The sequence below is a fragment of the Bufo bufo genome, chromosome 6 (assembly GCF_905171765.1).
Source record: "Bufo bufo chromosome 6, aBufBuf1.1, whole genome shotgun sequence".
Taxonomy (NCBI): domain Eukaryota; kingdom Metazoa; phylum Chordata; class Amphibia; order Anura; family Bufonidae; genus Bufo; species Bufo bufo.
The window spans coordinates 115,441,703-115,461,134 of NC_053394.1; the positions used below are offsets into that span (position 1 = coordinate 115,441,703).

A 19,432-nucleotide genomic window follows, 5' to 3' on the forward strand; every position below is an offset into this window, starting at 1 on the left:
CCACAGAGTTTGTCACACAACTTTCCAAGATTCCGGAATGGCCCCTTATAGTGATGGATACACTTCTCTATAAAAATTCCATATGACGACTCTACAGGTGCCATGATGAAGCCATACTGGTCGTCCCCCAGCTTTCCCAGACACATATATAGCAAAGAAACAACTGAATATCCTTGTTCTAGGAGGGATCACTCAAGGACTTCCAGTATATCTAGGTGGGAGGAAATGTTGCAGCTCTAGGGGCAATAATACTGCACTGATATTAATGCAAGGTGTATGTTTAATGTAGGGTGGAATTGGGTTCTACAACATGGCTGCTTTCTATCAAAACAGCACCACACTTGTCCATTGGTTGTCTGTGGTATTTCCGATTAGTCCCATTCACTAAGCATCTGAGCTGCAATACCAGACACAACCTAAAGACAGGGGTGGCACTGTTTCCTGAAGAAAGCAGGCATATTCTTCTTATCCTGGACAAAACATTTTAAGGCTGGTGTCACACGCAACTTTTTGAGGTAGTTTTTGAGGAAGCCAGAAGTGGAGAACTATATGTTCTTCCTTTAGGGCAGGGATTGCCAACCTGAGGGTCTCCAGTTGTTGCAAAACTTCAACTCCCAGCATGCCCATGCTACCTACAGCTATCAGCAGGGCATGGTGGGAGTTGTAGTTTTACAACAGCTGGGGAGCGGCAGGCTGGCCGTCCCTGCTTTAGGGGTTACAACCACATTGCGACATATGTCACACAACATTTATTGTAATGATAGTCCCTGGTGTCGCACAAAACCACAGCGACAGTCGCACAAAAATCCAGCTTGGATTATTGCGACTGTTGTGCCGCAGTCGCAGCATTTCAGTACTATAAATGTCGTGCGACATATTTAGCCCTAGCCTCTCATTCCCTTCCAACTCATTTCTGGCTTTGGCTCAAAAAATAATTAAAAAAACATAAAAAAACAGCCACAAAAAGATATGACATCGAAGTATCTCTGGCAGCTGTTTACTTCATTAATCTCCTGAACAAGAGGATCACTTCTCTACCATTGTCAGAAGAGAGGTGACTGAGAATAGGAGTAAGAGCCTTCAGGGGACGTTCACACGCCTGCTTAGTCTTGTGAAAAAACCCTATTCAGAATACACTAGGTGCAAGAAATTTGAAGCTAACCCTAAAATATCTCCCATGGATTTGCATTAGGTAAGCACATACAATAGATTGTCTCTGTTCAATCGGGCTAAAATCTCCTTTGGAGCTCATGCACACGGCCGTTGCAAGCAGACGACGGGTCTGCAATACACGGGGCACCGGCCGTGTGCACCCCGCAATACGGATGCGGACCCATTGACTTGAATGGGTCCGCAAACCCGGAGATGCGGTGCGAAAGCACGGATCGGCACCCCACGAAAGCACTACGGAGTCGTGCCTCCGCACGGCAAAAAAATAGTGCATGCACTACTTTTTTGCTGTGCAGACCGTCGGATGCGGATCGGGGACCCCAGTCAAGTGAATGGGTCCGCGATCCGCATGCGGCTGCCCCACAGTCGGTGCCCGTGCAATTTGCGGTCCGCATCACGGGCCCGGCCAGCACATGAGCCCTTACATCGCCCCATATTCCGGCAGATTATCGCTAACGAGCACTCGGACTAAACGCTCGTTCATCTGGTAATAGATCGTTGGTGTGGACACATAAATCGTAGTTTGCCGGCAGCAGATCGCGCTTCTATGCTGGCAAATAATGAGTCTGTATGGGGACGAGCGATGGCATTAGTGATCACTCCTCCTCATACTGTGGAGGTGATTGCTCCATGTAAAGGCAGCTTTCTCCACCACTGACGAGCAGTCAATTGCCCTTCAGGACAAGTATTTTCTCAGACATGTCCTTATGGGCTGTGTGTTTACATTTGGATACATCTCTATACATTTCTTTATACGTAGTCGAAAAAAGAAAAAAAGAACATCCAAACAAAGAGGGCCATCAAGATTTTAGTTTTCTCTCCAGCAAAATGTGAACTTGGCTATAATTAGAAATGTCCAAAATGACAAGGTTTAAAGGCGAGTGGATGATATCGCACTTTAAGGGCTCATGCACACGACCGTATGCGGATTGGATGTGGACCTATTCATTTTAATGGGGGCTGCAAAAGATGCGGACAGCACGCTTGCGCTGTACGCATCTGTATATCCGCTGCGTTGCCCTGCCAAAAAGATAGAACATGTCCTATTCTTGTCCTTTTTGCAGACAAAGTTAGGACATTTCTACAGTATTTTAAAAAATCGTGCCATGCACACAGCCAGAATCCGTGTTTTTCAGATCCACAATTTGCGGACCACAAAATGGATACAGTTGTGTGCATGAGCCCTAAAGGGGACCTGTCACCTCTCCTGTCTGTTTAGTACATAACTGTATTCCCCATGATACAATAATTTTGCGTCATACTTTCACATGTGCGATTTTCTTTCTGGTTTTGAGATCCGGCAGGGGATCTGGACTGGAGGAAAACACTTCAGTTTGATTTAATACAACCGGCTACATTTGTTCTACATTCGTTGTATTAAATAAAAAACAAACAAATCAGTCTGGTGTCCTGTCCGAAAAAACAGGATCCGGCACCATTGACTATTGTTTTTAGTGCCAGATCTGGCATCTTCAGTTTCACAAACCGGGCACAAAACCGCAGTTTGCAGTGGTTTTTGTGTCCGGTCACAGAATGCAACAAACCGGAACGGATTGCAATCTGGTGCACTCCATTCCGGTTTGTTTAGTTCTGTCCCCATTGACAACGAGTGGGAACAAAACTGAAGCATTTTCCTCCAGTTTTGAAATCCTCTGCCGGACCTCAAAACCGGAAAGTAAATCGCATATACAGTATGTAAAAGTAGCCTAAGTACTCTATGCTGTGCAGTTCCTCTGTTATTGTTCCTAGAAATGTATGAATAAATTGACAACTGGGTGTTGCCAGGCAGGTGTGTATCAATGCTCACTCTGAGGCCTCTTTCACACGGGCGTTGCAGGAAAATGTGCGGGTGTGTTGCGGGAACACCCGCGATTTTTCCGCGCGAGTGCAAAACATTGTAATGCGTTTTGCACTCGCGTGAGAAAAATCGCGCATGTTTGGTACCCAAACAAGTGGACTAAGGTGAGTTAAATTATTTTTTATTTTTTTTAACCCCTCCAGCGCTATTTTACTATGCATTCTGTATTCAGAATGCTATTATTTTCCCTTATAACCATGTTATAAGGGGAAATAATAATGATCGGGTCTCCATCCAGATCGTCTCCTAGCAACCGCGCGTGAAAATCGCACCGCATCCGCACTTGCTTGCGGATGATTGCGATTTTCACGCAACCCCATTCACTTCTATGGGGCCTGCGTTGCGTGAAAAACGCACAAAGAGGAGCATGCTGAGATTTTCACGCAACGCACAAGTGATGCGTGAAAATCACCGCTCATGTGAACAGCCCCATAGAAATGAATGGGTCGGTATTCAGTGCGGGTGCAATGCGTTCAACTCACGCATCGCATCCGCACGGAATACTCGCCCGTGTGAAAGGGGCCTTAGAGTTATAAGAAAAGATGCTCCAGAATTATTATTTTAGGCGGAATATGCGTATTTACTAAAACAGACATGTCAGGAATTGGAACATACCACATACAATACACATGTTGGCCGAACAAGCTGACCATCGAATCTGAATGGGAGCCCCCAGACTCTCCCTGAACAGCAGAGGTTAGGGGAAGGAAGGGTCCTTAGTATACTGCACAGTACAGGGTATGTGCACTTTACTGGAAGCCTCTGTATAGAAGAATAGTTAACTCTGCTATTCTGTTTTGCACAAAAAATCAGCTGGAGGCCAAAAAGGCCATTCCAAGTCCTCTGTACAGTCGTGGCCAAAAGTTTTGAGAATTACATAAATATTGGAAATTGGAAAAGTTGCTGCTTAAGTTTTTATAATAGCAATTTGCATATACTCCAGAATGTTATGAAGAGTGATCAGATGAATTGCATAGTCCCTCTTTGCCATGAAAATTAACTTAATCCCAAAAAAACCTTTCCACTGCATTTCATTGCTGTCATTAAAGGACCTGCTGAGATCATTTCAGTAATCGTCTTGTTAACTCAGGTGAGAATGTTGACGAGCACAAGGCTGGAGATCATTATGTCAGGCTGATTGGGTTAAAATGGCAGACTTGACATGTTAAAAGGAGGGTGATGCTTGAAATCATTGTTCTTCCATTGTTAACCATGGTGACCTGGAAAGAAACGCGTGCAGCCATCATTGCGTTGCATAAAAATGGCTTCACAGGCAAGGATATTGTGGCTACTAAGATTGCACCTCAATCAACAATTTATAGGATCATCAAGAACTTCAAGGAAAGAAGTTCAATTCTTGTTAAGAAGGCTTCAGGGCGTCCAAGAAAGTCCAGCAAGCGCCAGGATCGTCTCCTAAAGAGGATTCAGCTGCAGGATCGGAGTGCCACCAGTGCAAAGCTTGCTCAGGAATGGCAGCAGGCAGGTGTGAGCGCATCTGCACGCACAGTGAGGCGAAGACTTTTGGAAGATGGCCTGGTGTCAAGAAGGGCAGCAAAGAAGCCACTTCGCTCCAAAAAAAACATCAGGGACAGATTGATCTTCTGCAGAAAGTATGGTGAATGGACTGCTGAGGACTGGGGCAAAGTCATATTCTCCGATGAAGCCTCTTTCCGATTGTTTGGGGCATCTGGAAAAAGGCTTGTCCGGAGAAGAAAAGGTGAGCGCTACCATCAGTCCTGTGTCATGCCAACAGTAAAGCATCCTTAGACCATTCATGTGTGGGGTTGCTTCTCATCCAAGGGAGTGGGCTCACTCACAATTTTGCCCAAAAACACAGCCATGAATAAAGAATGGTACCAAAACACCCTCCAACAGCAACTTCTTCCAACAATCCAACAACAGTTTGGTGAAGAACAATGCATTTTCCAGCACGATGGAGCACCGTGCCATAAGGCAAAAGTGATAACTAAGTGGCTCGGGGACCAAAACGTTGACATTTTGGGTCCATGGCCTGGAAACTCCCCAGATCTTAATCCCATTGAGAACTTGTGGTCAATCCTCAAGAGGCGGGTGGACAAACAAAAACCCACTAATTCTGACAAACTCCAAGAAATGATTATGAAAGAATGGGTTGCTATCAGTCAGGAATTGGCCCAGAAGTTGATTGAGAGCATGCCCAGTCGAATTGCAGAGGTCCTGAAAAGAAGGGCCAACACTGCAAATACTGACTCTTTGCATAAATAGATGTAATTGTCGATAAAAGCCTTTGAAACATATGAAGTGCGTGTAATTATATTTCACTACATCACAGAAACAACTGAAACAAAGACCTAAAAGCAGTTTAGCAGCAAACTTTGTGAAAACTAATATTTGTGTCATTCTCAAAACTTTTGGCCATGACTGTATAGTTGTGATGTATACTGCAGGAGCTTTCCCAGCAAACGTACATGTCTGCAGTGGGAATGCACCTTTTCTCTTCACAACTCTCTCCCGAGGCTTTATTGTCCTCAGTTTATGTTCACAAAAAAGCTACAATAACATTAGCAACAAAGACATTCCCTCCCCGGGTCACTGCCTGCTGTAACAATGTGGATTCTCACAGTGGGAGTCCCACAGGAGACGATAACACAAGGTCAGTCCACAATTACAATAGGAACACTGTCCCTCTGAAATCCAGACACTTGGGACATCTAAGGAGTGTGTAAAGGTGTATTTACATGCGCTGACTGAGCAGGAAATTATCGGGAAGGCGCAGTTTCTTCTTGATAATTGCCCGCTCGTCAGTGGAAGTAAAAGCTGCATTTACATGCAGAGATCACCTCTACCGCCATGGTTCATCTTCATGCAGATTCATTGCTTCTGGGCAGCAGATCGTGTTCCCACAGCATAAGATACTGCCCCAAAACAGTGTTAGGCTACATGCACACGGCCGCATGTGTTTTGCGGTCCGCAAGAAAAAAAATGGATGACATCCGTATGCCATCCGTTTTTGTTTTTTTTTGCTTATCCATTGTAAGAATGCTTAAAAAGAGACAAGAATCGGACATGTTTTATTTTTTTTTGCGGGGCTACGGAACGGACATACTGATGCGGCATACGTGCAGCTGCTCCATTCGTTTCTATGGGAATTCCAGAGATGGTGGAGGGCTGTACTCGGCTCCATAAAAATCCATGTGTGACCGGCTGCTCCGTTCTTTTCAGGGGGGCTGCAGTGCGTACAGGGCCCCCATTCTCGTGAATGGTAGGGGTCCTTGCAGTAGGACCCCCACTGATTTAATAGTTATCCCCTATCCTATGGATAGGGGAAACTTAAACCAACCAGAATACCCCTTTAAGTGTGGTATTTTATGTCTTCCTAAAAAATGAATAGGCCATACACGATAGTCTAATACAGTATTTGCCTCTACTGCTTCACAGGCAAAACACTGGGGAATGGCAATAGACTTCATTCAGACATTGGTCAATAGATATTTCAGATCGACCCCCCTCATACACATAAATGGTCTCCTACTGAATAGGGAGGAGGGAGTAAGGCTGAGTTCACACGGGCGAGTATTCCGCGCGGGTGCAACGCGGGAGGTGAACGCATTGCACCCGCACTGAATCTGGACCCATTCATTTCTTTGGGGCTGTGCACATGAGCTGTGATTTTCACGCATCACTTGTGCGTTGCGTGAAAATCGCAGCATTCTCTATATTCTGCGTTTTCCACGCAACACAGGCCCCATAGAAGTGAATGGGGCTCTGTGAAAATCGCAAGCATCCGCAAGCAAGTGCGGATGCGGTGCGATTTTCACGCACGGTTGCTAGGAGACAGAGGCGTAGATAAGGGGGGGGGGGGGGAGGGGGGTTCAAACCCCCCCCAGAGTGTCTGTCCTCCTAACCTACCAGAGAACGGCCCGAGCGTGCCGCTGCCTGCAATAGCGGCGCGGGCAGTGCGGCACACAGAGAGGTGATGGAGGCTGCAGGGTGGGCAGCATAGGCGGGCAGCATAGGCTTGCGCACGGGGTGTGCCGGGTGTGCCTGGGCACACCCTAATCACACCCCTGTGCTCCGCCTACTGCACTGCCGCCTGCCAGCCCCGCACTAGTGTCCAACCGGCGACCGCACAGATGGTAACTATGACACAAAGACACATACAGACAGTGTATTCAGTCCACCCCCACTGCTCCTGTGCTCCGCCTCCGTGACTCCGTCTCCCGGGGGCCGGCCACGTAACGTCACTCACTCCGACGTCACGCGCCTGCTCCGCCTTCATTAATAAAGTGGGAGGAGCATGCGCCTGCGGCGTGACGTAGTGAGTGACGTCATGTTACGCTGCCGCCGGCCGCCTAGTTTTAGTGTTTGAAGAGCGGGAGCCAGCCTGGAGCCTATCTGGAGTCCTGACAGTCCCAGTCCCAGTAAGTTAGTGATAGATTATTAGATAGTAATAGTACATATACTTTGCACAAGTAGCACAGTCACTTACATAAGGAACGGCGGGTCCATCTTACAATAGGGACACTGTCAGGGACACTGTTATGGGGGGGGGGGGGGGAGATATCTGTGGATGTGGATGATGACTCTTATAATTTGAGAAAGCTGAACCCCCCCCCAGGAAAAAATATTATCTACGGCCCTGCTAGGAGACGATCGGGATGGAGACCCGATTATTATTATTATTTCCCCTTATAACATGGTTATAAGGGAAAATAATAGCATTCTGAATACAGAATGCATAGTACAATAGCGCTGGAGGGGTTAAAAAATAAAATAAAAATTTAACTCACCCTAATCCACTTGCTCGCGCAGCTTCTCTTCTGTCTTCATCTTAGCTGTGTGCAGGAAAAGGACCTGTGGTGACGTCACTCCGGTCATCACATGATCCATCACCATGGTAAGATCATGTGACGGACCATGTGATGACAGGAGTGACGTCACCACAGGTCCTTTTCCTGCACACAGCTAAGATGAAGACAGAAGAGAAGCCGGGCTGCGCGAGCAAGTGGATTAAGGTGAGTTAAATTATTTTTTATTTTTTTTTAACCCCTCCAGTGCTATTTTACTAAGCATTCTGTATTCAGAATGCTATCTACAGAACACCAAACCCAAGCCTGAACTTCTGTGAACACTGTCCCTCTGAAATCCAGACACTTGGGACATCTAAGGAGTGTGTAAAGGTGTATTTACATGCGCTGACTGAGCAGGAAATTATCGGGAAGGCGCAGTTTCTTCTTGATAATTGCCCGCTCGTCAGTGGAAGTAAAAGCTGCATTTACATGCAGAGATCACCTCTACCGCCATGGTTCATCTTCATGCAGATTCATTGCTTCTGGGCAGCAGATCGTGTTCTCACAGCATGAGATACTGCCCCAAAACAGTGTTAGGCTACATGCACACGGCCGCATGTGTTTTGCGGTCCGCAAGAAAAAAAATGGATGACATCCGTATGCCATCCGTTTTTGTTTTTTTTTGCTTATCCATTGTAAGAATGCTTAAAAAGAGACAAGAATCGGACATGTTTTATTTTTTTTTGCGGGGCTACGGAACGGACATACTGATGCGGCATACGTGCAGCTGCTCCATTCTTTTTTATGGGAATTCCAGAGATGGTGGAGGGCTGTACTCGGCTCCATAAAAATCCATGTGTGACCGGCTGCTCCGTTCTTTTCAGGGGGGCTGCAGTGCGTACAGGGCCCCCATTCTCGCGAATGGTAGGGGTCCTTGCAGTAGGACCCCCACTGATTTAATAGTTATCCCCTATCCTATGGATAGGGGAAACTTAAACCAACCAGAATACCCCTTTAAGTGTGGTATTTTATGTCTTCCTAAAAAATGAATAGGCCATACACGATAGTCTAATACAGTATTTGCCTCTACTGCTTCACAGGCAAAACACTGGGGAATGGCAATAGACTTCATTCAGACATTGGTCAATAGATATTTCAGATCGACCCCCCTCATACACATAAATGGTCTCCTACTGAATAGGGAGGAGGGAGTAAGGCTGAGTTCACACGGGCGAGTATTCCGCGCGGGTGCAACGCGGGAGGTGAACGCATTGCACCCGCACTGAATCTGGACCCATTCATTTCTTTGGGGCTGTGCACATGAGCTGTGATTTTCACGCATCACTTGTGCGTTGCGTGAAAATCGCAGCATTCTCTATATTCTGCGTTTTCCACGCAACACAGGCCCCATAGAAGTGAATGGGGCTCTGTGAAAATCGCAAGCATCCGCAAGCAAGTGCGGATGCGGTGCGATTTTCACGCACGGTTGCTAGGAGACAGAGGCGTAGATAAGGGGGGGGGGGGGGTAGGGGGGTTCAAACCCCCCCCAGAGTGTCTGTCCTCCTAACCTACCAGAGAACGGCCCGAGCGTGCCGCTGCCTGCAATAGCGGCGCGGGCAGTGCGGCACACAGAGAGGTGATGGAGGCTGCAGGGTGGGCAGCATAGGCGGGCAGCATAGGCTTGCGCACGGGGTGTGCCGGGTGTGCCTGGGCACACCCTAATCACACCCCTGTGCTCCGCCTACTGCACTGCCGCCTGCCAGCCCCGCACTAGTGTCCAACCGGCGACCGCACAGATGGTAACTATGACACAAAGACACATACAGACAGTGTATTCAGTCCACCCCCACTGCTCCTGTGCTCCGCCTCCGTGACTCCGTCTCCCGGGGGCCGGCCACGTAACGTCACTCACTCCGACGTCACGCGCCTGCTCCGCCTTCATTAATAAAGTGGGAGGAGCATGCGCCTGCGGCGTGACGTAGTGAGTGACGTCATGTTACGCTGCCGCCGGCCGCCTAGTTTTAGTGTTTGAAGAGCGGGAGCCAGCCTGGAGCCTATCTGGAGTCCTGACAGTCCCAGTCCCAGTAAGTTAGTGATAGATTATTAGATAGTAATAGTACATATACTTTGCACAAGTAGCACAGTCACTTACATAAGGAACGGCGGGTCCATCTTACAATAGGGACACTGTCAGGGACACTGTTATGGGGGGGGGGGGGGAGATATCTGTGGATGTGGATGATGACTCTTATAATTTGAGAAAGCTGAACCCCCCCCAGGAAAAAATATTATCTACGGCCCTGCTAGGAGACGATCGGGATGGAGACCCGATTATTATTATTATTTCCCCTTATAACATGGTTATAAGGGAAAATAATAGCATTCTGAATACAGAATGCATAGTACAATAGCGCTGGAGGGGTTAAAAAATAAAATAAAAATTTAACTCACCCTAATCCACTTGCTCGCGCAGCTTCTCTTCTGTCTTCATCTTAGCTGTGTGCAGGAAAAGGACCTGTGGTGACGTCACTCCGGTCATCACATGATCCATCACCATGGTAAGATCATGTGACGGACCATGTGATGACAGGAGTGACGTCACCACAGGTCCTTTTCCTGCACACAGCTAAGATGAAGACAGAAGAGAAGCCGGGCTGCGCGAGCAAGTGGATTAAGGTGAGTTAAATTATTTTTTATTTTTTTTAACCCCTCCAGTGCTATTTTACTAAGCATTCTGTATTCAGAATGCTATCTACAGAACACCAAACCCAAGCCTGAACTTCTGTGAACACTGTCCCTCTGAAATCCAGACACTTGGGACATCTAAGGAGTGTGTAAAGGTGTATTTACATGCGCTGACTGAGCAGGAAATTATCGGGAAGGCGCAGTTTCTTCTTGATAATTGCCCGCTCGTCAGTGGAAGTAAAAGCTGCATTTACATGCAGAGATCACCTCTACCGCCATGGTTCATCTTCATGCAGATTCATTGCTTCTGGGCAGCAGATCGTGTTCTCACAGCATGAGATACTGCCCCAAAACAGTGTTAGGCTACATGCACACGGCCGCATGTGTTTTGCGGTCCGCAAGAAAAAAATGGATGACATCCGTATGCCATCCGTTTTTGTTTTTTTTTTGCTTATCCATTGTAAGAATGCTTAAAAAGAGACAAGAATCGGACATGTTTTATTTTTTTTTGCGGGGCTACGGAACGGACATACTGATGCGGCATACGTGCAGCTGCTCCATTCTTTTTTATGGGAATTCCAGAGATGGTGGAGGGCTGTACTCGGCTCCATAAAAATCCATGTGTGACCGGCTGCTCCGTTCTTTTCAGGGGGGCTGCAGTGCGTACAGGGCCCCCATTCTCGCGAATGGTAGGGGTCCTTGCAGTAGGACCCCCACTGATTTAATAGTTATCCCCTATCCTATGGATAGGGGAAACTTAAACCAACCAGAATACCCCTTTAAGTGTGGTATTTTATGTCTTCCTAAAAAATGAATAGGCCATACACGATAGTCTAATACAGTATTTGCCTCTACTGCTTCACAGGCAAAACACTGGGGAATGGCAATAGACTTCATTCAGACATTGGTCAATAGATATTTCAGATCGACCCCCCTCATACACATAAATGGTCTCCTACTGAATAGGGAGGAGGGAGTAAGGCTGAGTTCACACGGGCGAGTATTCCGCGCGGGTGCAACGCGGGAGGTGAACGCATTGCACCCGCACTGAATCTGGACCCATTCATTTCTTTGGGGCTGTGCACATGAGCTGTGATTTTCACGCATCACTTGTGCGTTGCGTGAAAATCGCAGCATTCTCTATATTCTGCGTTTTCCACGCAACACAGGCCCCATAGAAGTGAATGGGGCTCTGTGAAAATCGCAAGCATCCGCAAGCAAGTGCGGATGCGGTGCGATTTTCACGCACGGTTGCTAGGAGACAGAGGCGTAGATAAGGGGGGGGGGGGGGGTAGGGGGGTTCAAACCCCCCCCAGAGTGTCTGTCCTCCTAACCTACCAGAGAACGGCCCGAGCGTGCCGCTGCCTGCAATAGCGGCGCGGGCAGTGCGGCACACAGAGAGGTGATGGAGGCTGCAGGGTGGGCAGCATAGGCGGGCAGCATAGGCGGGCAGCATAGGCTTGCGCACGGGGTGTGCCGGGTGTGCCTGGGCACACCCTAATCACACCCCTGTGCTCCGCCTACTGCACTGCCGCCTGCCAGCCCCGCACTAGTGTCCAACCGGCGACCGCACAGATGGTAACTATGACACAAAGACACATACAGACAGTGTATTCAGTCCACCCCCACTGCTCCTGTGCTCCGCCTCCGTGACTCCGTCTCCCGGGGGCCGGCCACGTAACGTCACTCACTCCGACGTCACGCGCCTGCTCCGCCTTCATTAATAAAGTGGGAGGAGCATGCGCCTGCGGCGTGACGTAGTGAGTGACGTCATGTTACGCTGCCGCCGGCCGCCTAGTTTTAGTGTTTGAAGAGCGGGAGCCAGCCTGGAGCCTATCTGGAGTCCTGACAGTCCCAGTCCCAGTAAGTTAGTGATAGATTATTAGATAGTAATAGTACATATACTTTGCACAAGTAGCACAGTCACTTACATAAGGAACGGCGGGTCCATCTTACAATAGGGACACTGTCAGGGACACTGTTATGGGGGGGGGGGGGAGATATCTGTGGATGTGGATGATGACTCTTATAATTTGAGAAAGCTGAACCCCCCCCAGGAAAAAATATTATCTACGGCCCTGCTAGGAGACGATCGGGATGGAGACCCGATTATTATTATTATTTCCCCTTATAACATGGTTATAAGGGAAAATAATAGCATTCTGAATACAGAATGCATAGTACAATAGCGCTGGAGGGGTTAAAAAATAAAATAAAAATTTAACTCACCCTAATCCACTTGCTCGCGCAGCTTCTCTTCTGTCTTCATCTTAGCTGTGTGCAGGAAAAGGACCTGTGGTGACGTCACTCCGGTCATCACATGATCCATCACCATGGTAAGATCATGTGACGGACCATGTGATGACAGGAGTGACGTCACCACAGGTCCTTTTCCTGCACACAGCTAAGATGAAGACAGAAGAGAAGCCGGGCTGCGCGAGCAAGTGGATTAAGGTGAGTTAAATTATTTTTTATTTTTTTTAACCCCTCCAGTGCTATTTTACTAAGCATTCTGTATTCAGAATGCTATCTACAGAACACCAAACCCAAGCCTGAACTTCTGTGAAGAAGTTTGGGTTTGGGTACCAAACATGCGCGAGTGCAAAACGCATTACAATGTTTTGCACTCACGCTGAAAAATCGCGCATGTTCCCTAAACGCACCCGCACCTTTTCCCGCAACGCCCGTGTGAACTCAGCCTAATGGTCTTTTTATGCAAACCAATCATTTGGCCAATTATGAGGGACGTCTGTTTGTAGACACGCTTGATCTAGGGGGTGCAGAGGTAGCAGTCGTTACTGGGCCCAGGAGCCTGAGGGGCCCAAAGGCCCATGTGCGGCATAAGAAGACATTAGTATTATAGAAAGTGCACGCTGGTCAAGTTACATCTCTGGCTGGGGGGAAGGGGTTAGGTCAAGAATTTAGCATTGGGGGGAGTGGTGCCGTTTCAATTTTTGCCTCAAGCAGCAGGAAGGTTATGTGCTCTCCTACACTTAGCCACAAAGCACTAAGGGGAGGGGGGCCAAGCTGAACTCTTACACCAGGGCCCATGCGCCTTTAGCTACTCCCCTGTAACTAATCACCCTGGGGCTTGTTTGTCTCCATCTTCTATGTTAATGGCCTACACCCGTGATGGCTAATATAAGGCCTATGGAAGGCATCCCATGACAGGTTCTTACCACCCATTAAAATAAGGCATGCAGCCAACATGTTCTGGGCCATTCTCTCCTGGGGCCCCATAATGGCTTCATGATCTCCCTTTATTGTATATACACCCCACACCCAGAACAGAAGTCTACGGCAGTCGGGAGCTGGAGGAGTTCTCTGGTGTAAGGTGCGCTAGTTTTCTGGTGCACGTCGTTAAAGGAAATGTGTCAGCAAAAATATTACCTGCCAGTTAAAACCAGTTAGTGACATCTCTTTTCTAACCTGTTTTTATTTTCTGATTGCAGATATTTTTTACTCTATATTCTGGACATGATTCTGGGGGCGGCCATCTTGTCTGAGCTGTTCTTAACATCATTTAGGGTGGGTTCACATCAAGTGTTTGTTATCCGTTTAACGCAGAAATTCTCAACGTGCGGCCCTCCAGCTGTTGTAAAACTACAACTTCCACTATGCCCTTCTGTAGGCTGATAGCTGTAGGCTGTCCGGGAATGATGGGAGTTGTAGTTTTGCAACAGCTGGAGGGCCGCAGGTTGAGCATGCCTGGTTTAACGGATTTGTTGCAAAAAAAATATTAAAATACAAAAGTTTTGTATCCTGCAGAGTCCGCCACTGTATGGTATCAGTCTGAGGCAACCGTTAACATATAAGATTTTTTTACACGCATGACAAAAACGTGATGTGAACCCACCCTTAGAGAGATGCTTTACAGCAGTCACCATGCGCCACAGACACAATGGACTAGTGATGACCCTATTGACTTCTATGGGAGAGTTTTCTAGGTGTGATCTGTGCAGAGGTCATTGTACATGGAAAGAATAGATACGATTTGATCACCTATTGTGAATGGTGGATCCTGTCTTATCTATACACAGAGGTGATATCATTGCAGGCAGGATTACAATGACAGATAAGCAGGTAACTGCAGTAAAGTGATCTGTACAGACCAAGAAGTGGCGCCCATTATTAGGCTTAGTGACCAGTGATGCTACATTTTATGGTTTTTGTTTAAATATAGATATTGGCATGGAAAATTTAAAATAACATCTTCAAACTTAACCACCTCCTGTCCGCCCATAGACTATAAACGTCCGGGAGGTGGTTCTGAATGGACGTTCCAGAACGTCCGTTCAGAAACTGACAGTGACAGCAGGGCAGCCCAGAGAGAAGGCAGGGACAGTGCTCAGGTGTCACTGCCTTCTGGATCGCTGCATACACAGCGCTCACCGATATGCGCTTCCTGTTCCGGCCCGGCGGTCATGTGACCGCCGGGACCGGAGAGTGCAGGAGCTGTGTGAGGTCTTTCAGAGACCTCGATCAGCCCTGCACTGAGGCTGTACAGCACTGTATTGCGCTGTACAGCCTCTCTGGGGGGTGCATTTCTCCTGTAACTGGGGCTACTATGTCAGCCCCAGTTACAGGAGAAATCAACAGTGAAAAAAAAAAAGAAAAAGTGAAGTAAATGTCCCCCAGAGGTCTTGTATGACCTTATGGGGGACGAAAAGTGTAAAATAAAAAATAAAAAAATAAAGTGTTAAAAAAATAAAATAAAAAAAAGGTTTCACATGTAAAAAAAATAATTCCCCAAGTAAGGAATAAAATAAAAATGTTAAAAATAGAAAAAATAAAATAAAATAGACATATTTGGTATTGCCGCGTCCGTGACAGTCGGCTCTATAAATATATCACATAATCGACCCAGTCCAATAAACACCATGAAAAAAATAATAATAACCGTCCAAAAAAGCCATTTTTGTCACCTTACATCACAAAAAGTGCAACACCAAGTGATCAAAAAGGCGTATGTCCCACAAAATGGTACCAATAAAACCGTCACCTCATCCCGCAAAAAATGAGCTCCTACATAAGAAAATCTCTCAAAAAATAAAAAAACTATGGCTCTTAGAACATGGAGACACTAAAACATCATTTTTTTGGTTTCAAAAATGCTATTATTGTGTTAAAGTAAAATAAATTAAAAAAAGTATACATATTAGGTATTGCCGCGTCCGTAAAAACCAGCTCTATAAAAATATCACATGACCTAACCCCTTGGGTGAACACTGTAAAAAAAAAAAACAGAGTCAAAACAAGCAATTTTTGTCACCGTACATCGCAAAAAGTGCAACACCAAGTGATCAAAAAGGCGTATGTCCCACAAAATTGTACCAATAAAACCGTCCACCTTATCCCGCAAAAAATGAGCCCCTAGAACATGGACACATTAAAACATAATTTTTTTGTTTCAAAAATGCTATTATTGTGTAAAACTTTAATAAATAAGAAAAAGTATACATATTAGGTATCGCCACATCCGTAACAATCTGCTCTATAAAAATGTCACTTGACTAAACCCCTCAGGTGAACGCTGTAAAAATAAATAAATAAAAACTGTGCTAAAACAACCAATTTTTTGGTCACCTTGCCCCATAAAGTGTTATAATGAATGATCAAAAAATCATATGTAGCCAAAAATAGTACCAATAAAACTGGCACCTTATCCCCTAGTTTTTAAAATGGGATCACTTCTTGGGAGTTTCTACTGTAAGGGTGCATCAGGGGGGCTTCAAATGGGACATGGCATCTAAAAACCATGTGGAGTTCCTTTTCTTCTGCGCCCTGCCGTGTGCCCATACAGCAGTTTATGACCACATATGGGGTGTTTCTGTAAACCGCAGAATCTGGGTAATAAAAATTGAGTTTTGTTTGGCTGTTAACCATCGATGTGTTTAAGAAAAATTTGGATAAAAATGGAAAATCTGCCAAAAAAGTTAAATTTTTAATTTTTATCTCCATTTTCCTTTAATTCTTGTGGAACGCCTAAAGGGTTAACAAAGTTTGTAAAATCGGTTTTAAGTAACTTGAGGGGTGTAGTTTCCACAATGGGGTCATTTATGGGGGTATCCACTATGTAGGCCCCACAAAGTGACTTCAGACCTGAACTGGTCCTTAAAAAATCGGTTTTGGCAATTTTCTTAAAAATTTGAAGAATTGCTTCTAAACTTCTAAGCCTTCTAACGTCCTAAAAAAATAAAATGACATTTCCAAAAAGATGCCAACATAAAGTAGACATATGGGGAATGTTAAGTAATAAATATTTTATGAGGTATCACTTTCTGTTTTAAAAGCAGAGAAATTGAAATTTAGAAAATTGAAAATTATTCAAAATTTTGGGTAAATTTGGGATTTTTTCATAAATAAAGGTGAAATATATTGATTCAAATTTATGACTATCATGAAGTACAATGTGTCACGAGAAAACAATCTCTGAATGACTTGGATAAGTAAAGGCGTTCCAAAGTTATTACCACAAAAAGTGAGATATGTCAGTTTTGCAAAATTAGGCCTGGTCAGGAAGGGGGCAAATGGCCCAGATGGGAAGTATATGTTAAACAACAAAAAATGTAAATTAAACAATAGGCCATCTTCTGATGACGCATTCACTTTAAAGAGGACCTTTCACTTGTATAAACTATGTGAACTGAGTATGCTGCCATATAGAGCGGCGCCCGGGGATCTCACTGCACTTACTATTATCCCCGGGCGCCGCTCCGTTCTCCCGTTATAGGCTCCGGTACCTCTGCTCCTTAAGTTATAGTAGGCGGGTCTTCCCTTGTCCTGTGGGCGTCTCCTTCTCCTAGGCTGCAGCACTGGCCAATCGCAGCGCACAGCTCACAGCCTGGGAGGTTTTTTTCTCCCAGGCTGTGAGCTGTGAGCTGTGAGCTGTGCGCTGCGATTGGCCAGCGCTGCAGCCTAGGAGAAGGAGACGCCCACAGGACAAGGGAAGACCCGCATACTATAACTTAAGGAGCAAAGGTACCGGAGCCTATAACGGGAGAACGGAGCGGCGCCCGGGGATAATAGTAAGTGCAGTGAGATCCCCGGGCGTCGCTCTATATGGCAGCATACTCAGTTCACATAGTTTATACAAGTGAAAGGTCCTCTTTAAATGAGTCGGGCTGTGGACTGCGCACCCAAACCTCATTCACTTTTTTGTAAAGTGGCGACTACGACAGAGGAATTAGGGACTTTTTTATACGAGAAATTGGCATAGAATGTCAGTACATGACCCTCAGTCACTTGTTGGGTGGCTCAGGCAGGGATCTCAAGTCTCCCGGACGTTCAGGGAGTCTCCCGCTATTAGATAGCGGCTCCTGCATGTGAAACAATGTATCCTATATCCCAAAAGGTTTACTGATAGCAGAGCAGAGAGATGGGAGAAGTGACAGGACAGAGTTTAGATTACAGGTTGAATTAACCCTTTAGGGTCAAATTGGCTTCTCAAGGAGATATATACACTGCTCAAAAAAATAAAGGGAACACAAAAATAACACATCCTAGATCTGAATTAATTAAATATTCTTCTGAAATACTTTGTTCTTTACATAGTTTAATGTGCTGACAACAAAATCACACAAAAATTAAAAAATGGAAATCAAATTTTCCAACCCATGGAGGTCTGCATTTGGAGTCACACTCAAAATTAAAGTGGAAAAACACACTACAGGCTGATCCAACTTTGATGTAATGTCCTTAAAACAAGTCAAAATTAGGCTCAGTAGTGTGTGTGGCCTCCACGTGCTTGTATGACCTCCCTACAACGCCTGTGCATGCTCCTGATGAGGTGGCGGACGGTCTCCTGAGGGATCTCCTCCAGACCTGGACTAAAGCATCTGCCAACTCCTGGACAGTCTGTGGTGCAACGTGACGTTGGTGGATAGAGCGAGACATGATGTCCCAGATGTGCTCAATTGGATTCAGGTCTGGGGAACGGACGGGCCAGTCCATAGCATCAATGCCTTCGTCTTGCAGGAACTGCTGATACACTCCAGCCACATGAGGTCTAGCATTGTCTTGCATTAGGAGGAACCCAGGGCCAACCGCACCAGCATATGGTCTCACAAGGGGTCTGAGGATCTCATCTCGGTACCTAATGGCAGTCAGGCTACCTCTGGCGAGCACATGGAGGGCTGTGTGGCCCTCCAAAGAAATGCCACCCCACACCATTACTGACCCAATGCCAAACCGGTCATGCTGGAGGATGTTGCAGGCAGCAGAACGTTCTCCACGGCGTCTCCAGACTCTGTCACGTCTGTCACATGTGCTCAGTGTAAACCTGCTTTCATCTGTAAGGAGCACATGGCGCCAGTGGCGAATTTGCCAATCTTGGTGTTCTCTGGCAAATGCCAAACGTCATGCACGGTGTTGGGCTGTAAGCACAACCCCCACCTGTGGACGTTGGGCCCTCATATCACCCTCATGGAGTCTGTTTCTGACCGTTTGAGCAGACACATGCACATTTGTGGCCTGCTGGAGGTCATTTTGCAGGGCTCTGGCAGTGCTCCTCCTGTTCCTCCTTGCACAAAGGCGGAGGTAGCGGTCCTGCTGCTGGGTTGTCGCCCTCCTACGGCCTCCTCCGCGTCTCCTGATGTACTGGCCTGTCTCCTGGTAGCGCCTCCATGCTCTGGACACTACGCTGACAGACACAGCAAACCTTCTTGCCACAGCTCGCATTGATGTGCCATCCTGGATAAGCTGCACTACCTGAGCCACTTGTGTGGGTTGTAGACTCCGTCTCATGCTACCACTAGAGTGAAAGCACCGCCAGCATTCAAAAGTGACCAAAACATCAGCCAGGAAGCATAGGAACTGAGAAGTGGTCTGTGGTCACCACCTGCAGAACCACTCCTTTATTGGGGGTGTCTTGCTAATTGCCTATAATTTCCACCTGTTGTCTATCCCATTTGCACAACAGCATGTGAAATTGATTGTCACTCAGTGTTGC

General features: G+C 46.5%; 1 protein-coding gene across 1 annotated transcript in view; it reads right to left on the bottom strand.

Moving 5' to 3' along the window:
- Positions 1–19,432, bottom strand: part of CDH26 (cadherin 26) — a 98,398-nt gene that overhangs the window by 46,786 nt on the left and 32,180 nt on the right. The window lies entirely within an intron of this gene.